The 14,158-nt window shown below is 46.1% G+C and overlaps 1 protein-coding gene across 6 annotated transcripts in view; it reads right to left on the reverse strand.

The window, feature by feature from the left end:
• Positions 1-14,158, reverse strand: part of RASGEF1A (RasGEF domain family member 1A) — a 216,602-nt gene that overhangs the window by 156,640 nt on the left and 45,804 nt on the right. For all 6 annotated transcript variants that reach the window (XM_072806212.1, XM_072806213.1, XM_072806210.1 and 3 more), the window contains exon 3: positions 11,337-11,439. The gene's annotated coding sequence lies outside the window, so the exon portion shown is untranslated. The remainder of the gene's footprint in view (positions 1-11,336; positions 11,440-14,158) is intronic.

Consider the following 14,158-nt stretch of genomic DNA (forward strand, 5'->3'; position numbering starts at 1 on the left):
AACACTGATTCAACCTCAAAAGGCAACACACTGTATGATCCCATTTATGTAACATTTTTTAAATGACAAAATGATAGAGATGGAAATCAGATTACTGGTCACTGGTGGTTAAGAGAAGAGGAGAGGGAGAGAGAGGGATGGAGGGAGTCTTGGGGTTACAGCTGTTCTGTGCCTTAAGTGTAGTGCTAGTTACATGAATCTATACTTGTGATAAAATTGCACAGAACTATTCACATTCACACACACACAAGTGCAGGTGAAACTGAAATCTGAATAAGCACTGCCAATTTCCTGGTTTTATATCATACTGTATATAGGGAAGATGTTACCTTTGGGGACAAATGGGTGAAGGGTGACACTTCCTTGTACATATTTCTGCAAAACTTTTCATGGATCTATAATTATTGCAAAATAAAAATGTTTTAATATATATATTTTTTAAATGCTTCCCCACTCTGTCCCTCTCCATCACTGTACTTTTGTTGCTAAGACCAAGACCAAGAGTAAAACTGCAACTGCTCAATGTTTATGTAACACTCAAATAAAACCACTCCCCACCCCTGGCCCCATCATCTCAGTGTAGCCACACAGCCAAACGTAACACTGACCCAGTTCCAAAAGCTTTGAGCAAGCAGACACAAAGAGCCTAGGTTTTTCTGGGACAGACTGTGAAGGGAGGATCCTCACAGCAGATCCCCTAGCTCTGCCCTCCTCTCTCCCTAGCTCCTAGCCTTCTTCTCCTTCAACAGGATTCTTTGATTCCTTCCCTCCCTGCTCCCATCCTCCCAGGTCTGTTCTAAATAGATCATTCTAGACCCATGCCCCTTTTTCCCATCTCTGCCCCTTTAGAAGCAGCAAAAACACCAACACCTCATCAGAAGACAGAGGAAGGAGAAGGTTGTGAGCACTTACTTGCACAAGATTTTGTTCCTATTTTTTTTTAAAATGGGTTAAAAAATATGAATAATCACTTCAGCAAAGAAGATAAACTCATGGCAAATAAGTGCAGGAAAAGATGCCTGACATCATTAGTCATGAAGGAAGTGTAAATTAAAACCACAGAGAGATACCACTACATAGCCACTAGGATGGCTACAGTCAAAAAGACCAGTGTCAGCAAGGATGTGGAGAGCCTAGAACTTTCTACACTGGTGGAACGTAAATAGTGCAACCACTATGGAAAAAGGTTTAGCAGGTTTTTATTTTTTATTATTATTTATTTATTCATGAGAAACGCAGGAGAGAGAGAAGCAGAGACACAGGCAGGAGAAGCAGGCTCCACGCAGGAAGCCCAGTGTGGGACTCAATCCGGGGTCTCTAGGATCAGGACCTAGGCTGAAGGTGGCACTAAACCGCTGAGCCATCCGGGCTGTCCTTTAGCAGGTTTTTATAAATTTCAACACACAAATTTCATTCAACTCTGTCATTCCACTCCTGGCTATTTACCCAAGTTTAATGAAAATTTATGGGGGCACCTGGGTGGCTCAGTCTTTAAGTGTCTCCCTTCCACTCAGTTCATGATCTCAGAGTCCTGGGATGGAGCCTGAGCCCAGTGTAGGGCTCCCTGCTCAGTGAGGAGTCTGCTTATTTATCTGCCCCTCCCCCATCCATGCTCTTTCTTTCTCAAATAAATAAAGCCTTAAAAAAAAGAAAAGAAAGAAAATATATGCCCAAATAAAGATTTATGCACTAACATTCTTAGGAGCTTTATTTGCAATAGCCAAACAAGAGAAACGACCTAAAATGTCCATCAGCTTGAGAATGGATAAACAAATTATGGCACATCCATAAAATGAAACACTACTCAGCAATAAAAAGAGTGAACACAGTAAGACGGATGAATCTCAAAGCAATTATGCTGATGGGAAGAAGCCAGACAAATGAGTATATACTGTATGAATTTATCTATATAAAATTCCAGAAAATGCAAACTAATCTATAGTGGCAGAAAGCAGACCAGTATTTGCCTGCAGAGAGAGCAGGGGGATGGGCTTCAAGAAGAGATGCTGCTCCTTGGGGCCAAGGGCTCTCTGGCAGAGGTGTGGCTGCCAGCAGGCTGAGCTCAGCAGTGGTTCTCCCCAGTTCCTCCTCAGCACCACTCAGCCTTGCAGGGAGTAGCAGGCAGGCTCACCATCCACAGCCTGATGTGGCTACATTTCTAACCTTCCACATAGACACATGCACCTCTGAAACAGAAGAAGGCGGAGCAGGGGCTGGTTAGAGCAAGGACAACCTCCAGCAGCAATGGTGGAGGCCAGGGTGGTACCCTCTCCCTTCACGCTCCCCTGCCCGCAGACATCCCATCACTAGCAGTGCTCTGGAGAAATAAGAGCTGCTGTACCAGCCTGGACCAGATAGATGATTATTTATCTGTCCCCCATTAACCTTCTTCTCAGTTCTGCCAGTCTACCTTAGCTTGAATTTTTTTTAAGATTTTATTTATTCGAGAGAGCACAAGTGCGGGGAAGCAGGGGAGGGACAGAGAGAGAGGCAGAGTAAGAAGCAGGCACCCCACTGAGCAGGGAGCCCCATTCAGGGCTTGATCCTGGGGCCCTGAGATCATGACCCTAGCTGAAGGCAGACACTTAACCCACTGAGCCATCCAGTGCCCCTGAATTATGTTTTTATATTGAACAGCCTGGGTGTGGACTGGGGAGTGGAGGGGGCCGTCCAGGTCTCAGGATTGGTGCTTCTCTCATTGCTCCAGGTACAGTGAGCAGCCCCTGAAGTCCTGGCCTGGATGCAGGGGGCCTAGAGTCAAGTGTCTGCCTCCTTCTGGATACCAGACCTTTGGCCTCATCTTGTGATACCGCACCATAAACCACAAGAAAGAAGACCCTGCTGTGCCCCGAAAGGTTCCCAGGCTTCTATTTGCTCACTGCACACTGTCTCAGCTATTCATTTTTTCGAGCACAATTTTTTTCCCCAAATACACAGAAAACAATGTGGCAACCCCAGATTTCCGTAGATGTTCCCAGGTCTCTAGAGCAGGACATCTCAGTGGGTGCCCACTGACACCAATTGATTCCATCAACTGTTCTGGCAGCAAACAGCAGGTGGTTCATTGGTGCTTCCCTGCCCCTGCAGCCCTAAATAGAAGCCTGGGGCAGCAGGAGCCTCCCAGCCTCAGGGTGTGGCTCACTGCCAGTCGAATCTGCCCATCAAACCCTGGACAGAGCATCAGGTCAGGAGCAGACAGAGCATCAGGTCAGGAGCAGAAAATCAGCCTCTGAAACTTTATTCCTGGCCAAACTTCTCTCTGTGACAGGCTTACAAACCCTGTGTCCCAGATGGGCGTGGCCTTGGTGCAGTGCTTACTGCCACTTCTCTCCAGGGAGCCTTCCCCCAGCTTGCTGATGGAGAAGTCTACCCCCAGGGCCCACTGTACACAGGCGCCTTGTCTTCGCTGCCTTAGTGAGCAGGCACTGAGCAGACATTTGTGAACATGGGCTGCTGGGCCCCCAGCTCCGGGACTGCTGTGGCACAGGGAAGGCAAGGCACTTCCCCCCAGGGACAGGTTTAGATGAGGTACACAGAAGAAGCCAACCAGCTGCAGCAGAAGGTGGAGGGCAAAGTTTGGAGAAGGGCATGACAAAGGTCTGGGGGAGCAGGTGGACATAAGCCAGATAAAGCTATAGAAGTCGGAAGGCTTTCCCAGGATGGGGAAATTGAAAAAGAAATAGAATTTCTGGAAAGGGGGAGGGGGAGGAATGAGCACAGCCAAAATCTTTCCTCATGGTCCCAGTGCCCCCCCCCCCTGCAGCAGGACGGCAAGGCAAGCCTGGCTCTGAAGTCATACTCAGCCACTTGCCTCTCCTTGGTGCCTGGGCTGCTCAGAGCTTCAGAGGTTCACTCTTTATTGGCCAATTTAAAACATAAGAGCAGGAATTGGGGTGGGTTATCTAGATCCCCCAGGGATTTGTAAGAGGGGAACTTCATGGATGGTGCAGCCCTGGCACCTTATCTAGTCGTACAGCTAGTAGCTGTGCCATGTAGGTGGCAGTCTGTTGATCGAGATGAATGCCTTTGAAGCGAGTGCCTGGGCTCTCAAAAGCTTACCGTCAAGCACTTGCCAATGACAGCCACACAGAGCACAAAGCTTCCTTCAGCTGCTGGCCCCACTCCCCTGCCATGAGGCCAGTCAAGTGTCAGGCTACCTGGGGCTTATCTCTGTAGACCTCCATCTGTAGGGGCTGCCCTTAGGCTCCAAGGTGATTTGTGGCCTGGGAACCCGCCCCCCCATCCTGCCACCTCCCCAGGAAGGAAGAAATCTTCCCAAAGAAAAGAACAAGGCAGTGAAAAGTGAGAAGTACAAGTAAGCTTTGGAAGGTGGGTTGTTAGTGGACTACATGGGGAATCCTTGGAGCAACAGTGATCCATGTATAAGACATACTGGCCGGCCAAGCTGCTGCCACCTCCCTGCTTGAAGGACTTTTGGTAAAAACTGTGGAACAAAATGAGGACACACATCCATACAAGCTAAATAAAGACATGTAATATATGAAAACAACTCCTCCGTACCACGGTGGGAGAATGGGAGGCAGTGGCTGAGGGCAGAACCAAATTGGAGGGCCTTTCTCTGAGGGTCTCTGCAAAGACCACAGCACTTGTTAAGAAATCCCGTTCATAGAATTCCACTTCCAGGATGGCTGCATGAGGAGCCCAATCCCTACTGAAACAAGCAAAGCTGGTAAAAATTACTTTTTTACTACCACACCATTTAAAGTCTCTGGCAATTGTCCAAAGGGTATTCAATAAGTGAAGAAACATTTATTCAAGAAAATCTACTAAAACTCAGTAAGAAGAATGAGAGTCTGGATTTGAACCGCATCCTGCTCTGTCCTTCCTCTCCTTTCCTCGGCTTAGTTTGACAAAAGCTCTACTCAGGGCAGATGTAGCCAAAAAGACAAGTCTCCCTCTTCCCTCAGGCCCCAACAAGGGTGTAAAATAATTAACAACATGCATACTGATCTTTGTCCCCAGTTCCTGGCTGGTCCTAAAACCCTTATAATTTCCTAAGTGATAAGAGCAGTAAGAGCATCTTTTTTCTAATATTTGGTCTTTGACCCCAGTTCCTGACACAGAGTTCCTAAATCCCTTAGTGTTTCCTGGGTGATAGTGTCTTTAATTCTAATGAGGCAACTCTTGGTGGGCTCCTGGATAGCTTCTGGATGGGAGCTGGTCACCAGAAAGACCAAGCCATGATTAGAAATTTGAGGTTTTCAACCTCATCCCCCATCCTCTGGGGCTGAGGACCAAGTTAATGATAGATCATGCCTCCATGTATATACTGAAGCCTTCATAAAATTCTGAAAATATGGGATTTGGAGAGTTTCTGGGTTGGTGAACACACTTCTATACCAGGAGAGTGACACACCCCAACTCCATAAGGACAGAAGCTCCTGCTCTTGAGACTTTTCTAGACCTCATTTTAGGTATACCTTCATCTGATTATTCATTATATCCTTAATTATACCCTTAATAATACTAAATATAAGTAAGTATTCCCTTGAGTTCTGTGAGCCACTCTAGCAAATTGTAAGCCCCTAGGAGGGTGTCATAGGAACCCCAATTTATAGCCAGTTAGTCATAAGTACAGATGGCAATATGGAACTTGCAATTGGCATCTGAAGTGTTGTAGTCTTGAGGGGGTGAACCCTTAGACTATGGGATCTGACACTAACTCCAGGTAGTGAGAAGTGCTGGTGTCCTGCTTCTCCTGGTGAAATACAGTAACCCTTTGCATAAGAAAAACATTCCTGATTCATTTGTTAGAGCATGTGACTCTTGATTTTGGAGTTGTGAGTTCCAGCCCCATGCTGGGTGAGATTACTTAAAAATAAAATATTATTTAAAAAATGAAAAACACCCTCGTATTTCTCTTTATTCTCATACTACTTTAACTCATAACACTCCTGACACCAGATATGTGTGTTTTCTACCCATGATACAATTCTGCAACACCAGCTGGCTGTCCTACAATTCATTTCTGACACTACCTGGGAAAGTAAACTGAGAAGACCAGAGGCTACCACACCCACTCGGCTCCGTAAATAGATCACAGATATTGCCTGGGGGAGAGAGGCAGCCATTTAGAAAAGAGCTTGGAAGCTCTCCACAAAGAAATTGACTTTGTTTGAAATGGAGTGTAGAGAAGTTCAAGTTTAAGGACACTTTTTTTTTTTAATTTTTATTTATTTATGATAGTCACACACAGAGAGAGAGAGAGAGAGAGAGAGAGGGGCAGAGACACAGGCAGAGGGAGAAGCAGGCTCCATGCACCGGGAGCCCGACGTGGGACTCGATCCCGGGGCTCCAGGATCGCGCCCTGGGCAGCCAAAGGCAGGCGCCAAACGGCTGCACCACCCAGGGATTTCTAAGGACACTCTTAAAAACAATAGTTCCTCTTGATTAAGAGCAACAAACTAAAGCATAGGCCAGCTAATTCACTAGACAACCAGGAAAAAAAGACAGCTAATAGCCCACCTACTCCAAATCCAGCCTCTGGGGCAGCCGGGGTGGCTCAGCGGTTTAGCGCTGCCTTCCGCCCAGGGCGTCATCCTGAAGACCAGGGATCAAGTCCCACATCCGGCTCCCTGCATGGAGCCTATTTCTCCCTCTTCCTTGTGTCTCTGCCTCTCTCTTTCTCTCTCTGTGTGTGTCTCTCATGAATAAATAAATAAAATCTTTAAAAAAAAAAAAAAAAAAGGCAGCCTCTGAAACTTCCCTTGCCTGAATTTAATTGGATCAGACCAATGAGCAATTTATGCCCAGGGCACTGGAACCTAACATTGTTGTAATACCAAATGAGGCAGACAGCTAAACAGAGAGATCAAGGAAAGAGTCAAAAAGAACCCTGCTAAAAATATGATCACCTCAGGGTGCACTTGCCTAAGACTACACTCTTTGAGGAGTGTCATCAGAGGCTCAGTTGTAGGGAAAATAGACTCCACTAAAACAGACAAGTGAAGTCGCAAATCAATAAGCAAGCAAACAACAACAGAAGCAAGCCAGAACAGGTGGTGGAGAATCAGGATTCTGATTGCTTTTCTCCTAAGATCAGGAATAAGACAAGGGATGTCTGTTCTTGCCACTCCTATTCAAAATTGTACTGGAGATGATAGCCAGGGCAATTAAGCAAGAAAAACAATTAAAAGGCATCTGGATTTTAAAGGAAGAAGTAAAAACCATCTCTACTCACAGATGACATGATCTTGTTTATAGGAAATCCTAAAGAATCCACTAAAAAAAAAAAACTATTTTAAGAACTAAAAAATGAGTTCAGCAAGGTTACAGGATAAAATAAGAATATACAAAAGTCTACTGTATTTCTACACACTTGCAGTGAACAATCCAAAAATTTACTTCAAAAAATGCTCACAATAGCATCAAAAAGAATAAAATAATAAAAGGACAAATAACCCTGTTTATAAGTGAGCAAAGAATCAGAATAGAAATTTTTCCAAGGAAGATATACAAAATGGCCAATAAGCACATGAAAAGAAGCTTGATACAGTCATCAGAGAAATACAAATCAATACCACAATACCACTTCACACCCACTAGGATGTCTAGTATCAAAAAAGCCAGCTAACAATAAATGTTGATGAAGATGTGAAGAAATTATAACACTATACTCGATGAGAATGTAAAATGGTGCAGACACTTCGTAAAACAGTCTGTGAATTTCTCAAGCAATTAAAGAGAGCTATCATATGACCCAGACATTATACCCACAGATATATGCTCAAAAGAAACGAAAACCAATTTCTACACTAAAACTTGTACACAAATGTTTATAGCACCATTATTCCCAACTGCCAAAAGGTGGAAACAACCTAAATGTCCATCAATGGACAAATGGAAAACAAAATATGATATACCCACACAATGGAATATTATTTGAGCATAAAGAGGAATGAGGTATTGATTTATGCTACAACACAAATATATCTTGGAAAAATGGGCAGCCGGAGTGGCTCAGCGGTTTGGCACTGCCTTCAGCCTAGGGCGTGATCCTGGAGACCCAGGATTGAGTCCGCATCGGGCTCCCTGCATGGAGCCTGCTTCTCCCTCTGCCTATGTCTCTGCCTCTCTCTCTCTCTCTCTCTCTCTCTCTGTGTGTGTGTGTGACTATCATAAATAAATAAAAAATTTAAAAATAAATAAATAAAGATGTTGTTCTTTAAAAAAATAAATAAAAAATAAAAAGGTACAAATCAGGCACCTGGGTGGCTCAGTGGTTAAGCGTCTGCCTTTGGCTCAGGTCACGATCCCAGGGTCCTGGGATTGAGTCCTACATCGGGCTCCCCGCAGGGAGCCTACTTCTCCCTCTGCCTATGTCTCTGCCCCTCTCACTGTGTCTCAAATAAATAAACACATACATACATACATACAAATCCAGGGGCACCTGGGTGGCTCAGTTGGTGAAGTGTCTGCCTTCAGTTCAGGTCATGATCTCAGGGTCCTGGGATCAAGCCCCACATCATCCGGCTCCCTGCTCAGGAGGGAGTCTGCTTCTCCCTCTGCCACTCCCCCTGCTTGTGCTCTTTCTCTCTTCCAAATAAATAAATGAAAAAAAACTTTATTTTTTTTTAATTTTTATTTATTTATGATAGACACACAGTGAGAGAGAGAGAGAGAGGCAGAGACACAGGCAGAGGGAGAAGCAGGCTCCACGCACCGGGAGCCTGACGTGGGATTTGATCCCGGGTCTCCAGGATCGCGCCCTGGGCCAAAGGCAGGCGCTAAACCGCTGCACCACCCAGGGATCCCAGAAAAAAAAACTTTAATAAATAAATATTTAGGGCAGCCTGGGTGGCTCAGCGGTTTAGGGCCTCCTTCAGCCCAAGGCGTGATCCTGGAGACTCGGGATCGAGTCCCACGTCGGGCTCCCTGTGTGGAGCCTGCTTCTCCCTCTGCCTGTATCTCTGCCTCTCTCTTTCTCTCTGTGTCTGTCATGAATAAATAAAAATCTTTAATAAATAAATAAATATTTAAATAAATAAGTAAAAATATAAAGGTACTAATCCCAATCATGGGGGCCCTACCCTCAATGACCTAGTCTACCTCCAGAAGGCTCCACTTCCTAATACAATCACATTGGGAATTAGATTTCGGCAGTTGAATTTGGAGGGGGCAGAAACATCTATCTATTAAACCCTGGGTGTCGAATAATGCCGAACCCTAACTCATAGGCCCCTTTTGCTTGTGAGAAAACCAAAGCCCACCATTCCTTCCCCCAGGCTGATTCTCTGAATCCCCAGGTGATTCTCTGACCACAAACTCTGGATCCAAACACCTACCAGGTCCTCCCAGAAAATGGTTGCTCAGAATGATGGAAAACAGCAGTCTGCTTAAAAAGGTCCTCATGAAGAGCACTGGCAAGGTGCGCACATGTCAGTGATATAAAGCATGTAGTACATAAGACATTCTGTAAAACTGAGGCAGAGGGGCAGCCCGGGTGGCTCAGCGGTTTAGTGCTGCCTTCAGCCCAGCGTGTGATCCTGGAGACCTGGGATCAAGTCCCACGTTGGGCTCCCTGCATGGGGCCTGCTTGTGTCTCTGCCTCTCTGTGTCTCTCATGAATGAATAAATAAAATCTTTAAAAAAACAAAAATTTAGAATCTGATGTGCCAACTATGAAGGGTATTATACAACCATCTTCCTACAGAAGACTGTAGACTGTTTTAGTAAAAATTATATATAAATATGGAGAGTGGTTAGACAAATATAGTGGCTACATAAATACTGAAAAAATGAAGAAAAAGTATACAATGGTGCTTAAACTGATTCCAGGTGGAAAAATGGTAAAATGTACAAAAATATACACATTTTTATTTGTAGTTAAGTAAAGATAGGCATTTCCAGCTGTACAGTGGTTAAGAAATGTATAAATATAATGTTTACACAGAATTTTTTTGACATTTCTAGATAGATAAGATGTATTCAGTGATAAAAATACATATTCAGATCCTTCATGATTAGTTAAGTATACTTGTCAAGGCACCTGGACACTATATGAAGACAAATTTTTCCCACTAAAACCCTAGTAATGTCAAGCCAAAGATGGTCCTGCCCTAGTGCACCCAGGGGATCCCTGACCCAGGATGGGGGTAGCACCAGTCAGCAGTGAACATGGATAGGAGCATGTGACCATAATGGTGCTCACTAGGCACTAAGTCTGCAGCAGGGCTCATGTCACATTACCTCCACTAGGTAGGTTATTCTATCAACCCCAGTTTAGAATAAAGGAACCTGGGCACCAACAAAGAACATCTGGCACAGTAGGAACCCCATAAACCTTTTAAATGTCATGAGAATTGGTGGGCTAGTCCTGACTTTTAAAGAAAACTTCAAATTTGAACAAATACTCCCAAATTGGGACATCTGAGTGGCTCTGGGGTCGAGCGTCTGCCTTTAGCTCAGGCGTGATTCCCAGGTCCTAGGATCGAGTCCCGCATTGGGCTCCCTACAATGGAGCCTGCTTCTCCTTCTGCCTATGCCTCTGCGTCTCTTTCTGGGTCTCTCAGGAATGAATAAATAAAATCTTTTTTAAAAAATAAAACAAAACAAAAAGCCCCCAAATCCCAAACCTGGGAGTCCTCCTAACCTGGGAGGGTCTCGGCAAGGAAGTAACGCGGCAACAGTCCTCTACTGCCACCTTGTGGCTATGCGGGGTGGACTCGTCCCTGTCTCCCACAAACGAAAACTGCAGGGAAATCCCACACCTTTACTTGCCTGACTCAGAGGTCAAGCCCCAGGAAGGTCCCTGGGTGGATAAAATGATGAGGTAACCCCTGGCCTGGTGCCTACCTAGGGGCGAGTGGCTGGGCCTGGCCTGAAAGGTACCACAGAGACATCTGGAGTCACAGGAATGTCAGACAAGAGCAAATGTAGCAAAGCTTTGAGAGACACCTGGACATAGCAAAGATACAGAAATACAGAGGCAAACACCTCAGAGACCCAGAAGGATGAAAGAGAGGGGGGTAAGGAAGGGAGCTTACTGCAGGGCATTCCCCGGATGGACTAGGATGCTGCCCTGTTGCAGTAGGTCCAGCTGTCCAGCTTCCCAGACCTTCACCCCAGCTCTCCTCTAGCCAGTGTTTGCCTATCCTCTTTCGTATACATGATGTACATTTTCATATACATAAAAATGCCTACGGCACTTGCCTGGGAGAAAACAAAACTTACTGCGGGCTTTCTCCCAACTGGCTCTCTTACTGAGGCTGATAAACAGCTGTGAATTTGGAGGGCCCGTTAATCCTCCCTGGGTTTCAGTGAAGACTTCTGCCTGGCTGACAAAAAACAGGTCCTGTCCCAACCCACCTCCTCACCTGCACCGAGCACTCCACTCATTCACCACTTCACCAGCAGAACCAGGACTGCATCCGTGCCTGTGGCACCAGGCAGGCTCTGGGAGAACTGGGGATGCAGTAACTGTGGAGGGATGGAGAGGTTAGACGGGAACTCACATGTTCCACCCACTATCCTCCTGCATTCCCTTCTTACACTCCCCACTGCCTGTCAGCCCTTGGCCACATTCAGTTTCTTCAAGCACCACCACCACCACCACTGTCACTGTCACTGGCCCTGAGGCCTAGATAATGGCACCTGACCTGGATTCTCATTCTGGTCTCACTACTTACCATCTGGCTCTCTGTGTTTCCACTTCCTTGACTATAAAACAGAATACTGATAGGGTCCACCTCACAGCAGTGTGGTGAGGAGTCAATGAGTTCATGTTGCAAAGTGTGATACTGAACAGTGTTAAGATGAGGGACCTTGGGGGACACCAGGGTGGCTCAGCAGTTGAACCTTTGCCTTCGGCTCAGGTGGTTATCCCAGGTCCTGGGATTGAGTCCCGCATCGGGCTCCAGACAGAGCCTGCTTCTCCCTCTGCCTGTGTCTCTGCCTCTCTGTGTCTCTCATGAATAAAAAAAAATAAAATCTTTAAAAAAAAAAAGACAAGGAAACTTGGAGTCACACTGGCCTGGGGAAATTCACTTAATCCCTCCAAACTTCAGTTTCTTGTCTGTAAAATGGGTACAGTGACTCTAAACTCGTCAGTTGTGAGTATCCAACTAAATGTCTGAGAGACTCTAAAGGACCTGAGATGTGAGACCTGGCTCCGGTGGCTATCAAATGTCCCATCCCCTCAGCTGTGCCTCCTCATCCATCCACACAACCTAGCCCCCACCTCTTCCTCTTCATCCCTCTCCATAAAGTCTGGCCTGCCCAGCCTACCGGCTGCTAATCCTCAGAACATTCCCTCCATTCCTCATTGATCCCAGGCTGTCCGAACAACAGCTGCTGGTCCTCAGAATAATCCCTCTATTCCCATTTCAGAAACCAGCTGTACCATTCCCATGAAAAACCTGGAAGGCCTTCCTTAAATTAGTAGTCCCTTTACTCCCTCATAGCTTCCTCCTGCCAAGCATCAACTATGCTTCACCTGTGCTCTGGTTGATTTTCTTGCACAACATAAAGTACGATAGTCAAACAAGTTAGCACCAAGTCCTGTTTAACAGACCTGTTATTACTGGGGCAGGTGAAGCCTCTCTGTACACACATGACCTCACTCTGTTCCTTGCTTTTTAGAGGCAACCCTATCTGAACTGTGCACTTACTTTTTATATTATCTATTCCAGTACTTTCATTCATAGTTTTACACTATACAGTCTTAATCTATATATAAATGGCATTCTTCTACAACTTTTTTTCATTCCATACTCTGGTATTTACCCTAATCCATGACTAAATCACTCACTTCACCACCAAATAACCCAAGAAATGCCATAATTTTCTTTCTCTAGTCATTGTATATTAACACTGGGTTTCCTTCTATCAAAAACAGTCCTGATGGGAACATTTCTGAGCTACTAAAGCTACCAAAGCTTAAGCCTGGGTTCCAACCCCCAACTTCACCCAAGCCAGGCCACTGCCCACAGTCAGATGACCCTCCACTCCAGCTTCCCTTGCCCAGATCCCTGCCCATGTCCAGACCCCCTCCCCCACATCTCCCACAACCAGATGACCTCAAAGTTCTGTCCCCCTAATCCTAGGCCACTCCACAAGCTCTGGGATCCACCCTCATGTCTGTCAGCCCCACATCTGGGCCCCTTCCCCAAAGCCAGGGCAGGCTGGAACACAACTCCCCACCCCAGGGACTGACCCTCCTCCAACACCCAACTCCACCCACACTTGGGCCTCCTTCCACAACCAAACCCCCTCTCCTATGTCCCCCAGTGTCACCACACCCCCATTCAGGCCCCTCCCCGACACAAGCCCAGGTCCTCTTCTCCCAGGTCCCAAGCCCCACCCCAAGTCTGGATCTCCCGAAGCTCTGGCCACAACCTTCTGGGCCTCCCCTACTCTGTGTCCCCACACCCCAGTCTCCTCCTCATGAGTGGCTTCTCCCCACCACGCGCACACACACACACACACACATACACAGACCTTGTCTCCCCAGCCCCACCCCCTCACTCCCCTCATCCACACTTATCCTCCCTCACCATGCCCAGACCTCCCACACACACTATCCAGGCTCCACGGAGACCCCTTCCTCCTTCTCCAAGATGCTCTAGGCCTGGCCCCACCCTCCCTTCCCACACATACTCCCAGGGCCTCTTCCAAGGCCTCTGGAGGTTTGGTGGCAGAAGTGTATGGTGAAGACTGGTCAATGCACAGGAAAACGTGAAACATCCTGCAATCTGGCTGCTCATACATAAAAAACACTCCATAGAGGCTTTCCCAAATTTGACAGCACCCAAAACTTTTATAAGACATTAGCAATGATAAATTGTGAAGCTGAAAGCAAATTTTCTAAATTATCAGTAAAAATGTTTTTAGAAGAGTAGTTTAATCACTCTAGGGGCACCTCGATGGCTCAGTCTGTTAAGGGTCTGCCTTCATCTGAAGTCATGATCTTAGGGTCCTGGGATCTAGCCCCCTGTCCGGCTAACCAGGGAGTTTGCTTCTCCCTCTCTCTCTCCTTCTACCCCTCCCCTGCTCGTGCACTCTCTCTCTCTCTCTCTCTCTCTCAAATAATAAATAAAAATCTTTGAAAGAAGAGTGTAGGTTAATCACTCTATAGAAGGCTCAGTTATCTTCCCTTCTTTCTCATAGAAATTATTCTAATTTTACATATTCTAACTTA

Source organism: Canis lupus, chromosome 29, assembly GCF_048164855.1.
Source record: "Canis lupus baileyi chromosome 29, mCanLup2.hap1, whole genome shotgun sequence".
Lineage (NCBI taxonomy): Eukaryota > Metazoa > Chordata > Mammalia > Carnivora > Canidae > Canis > Canis lupus.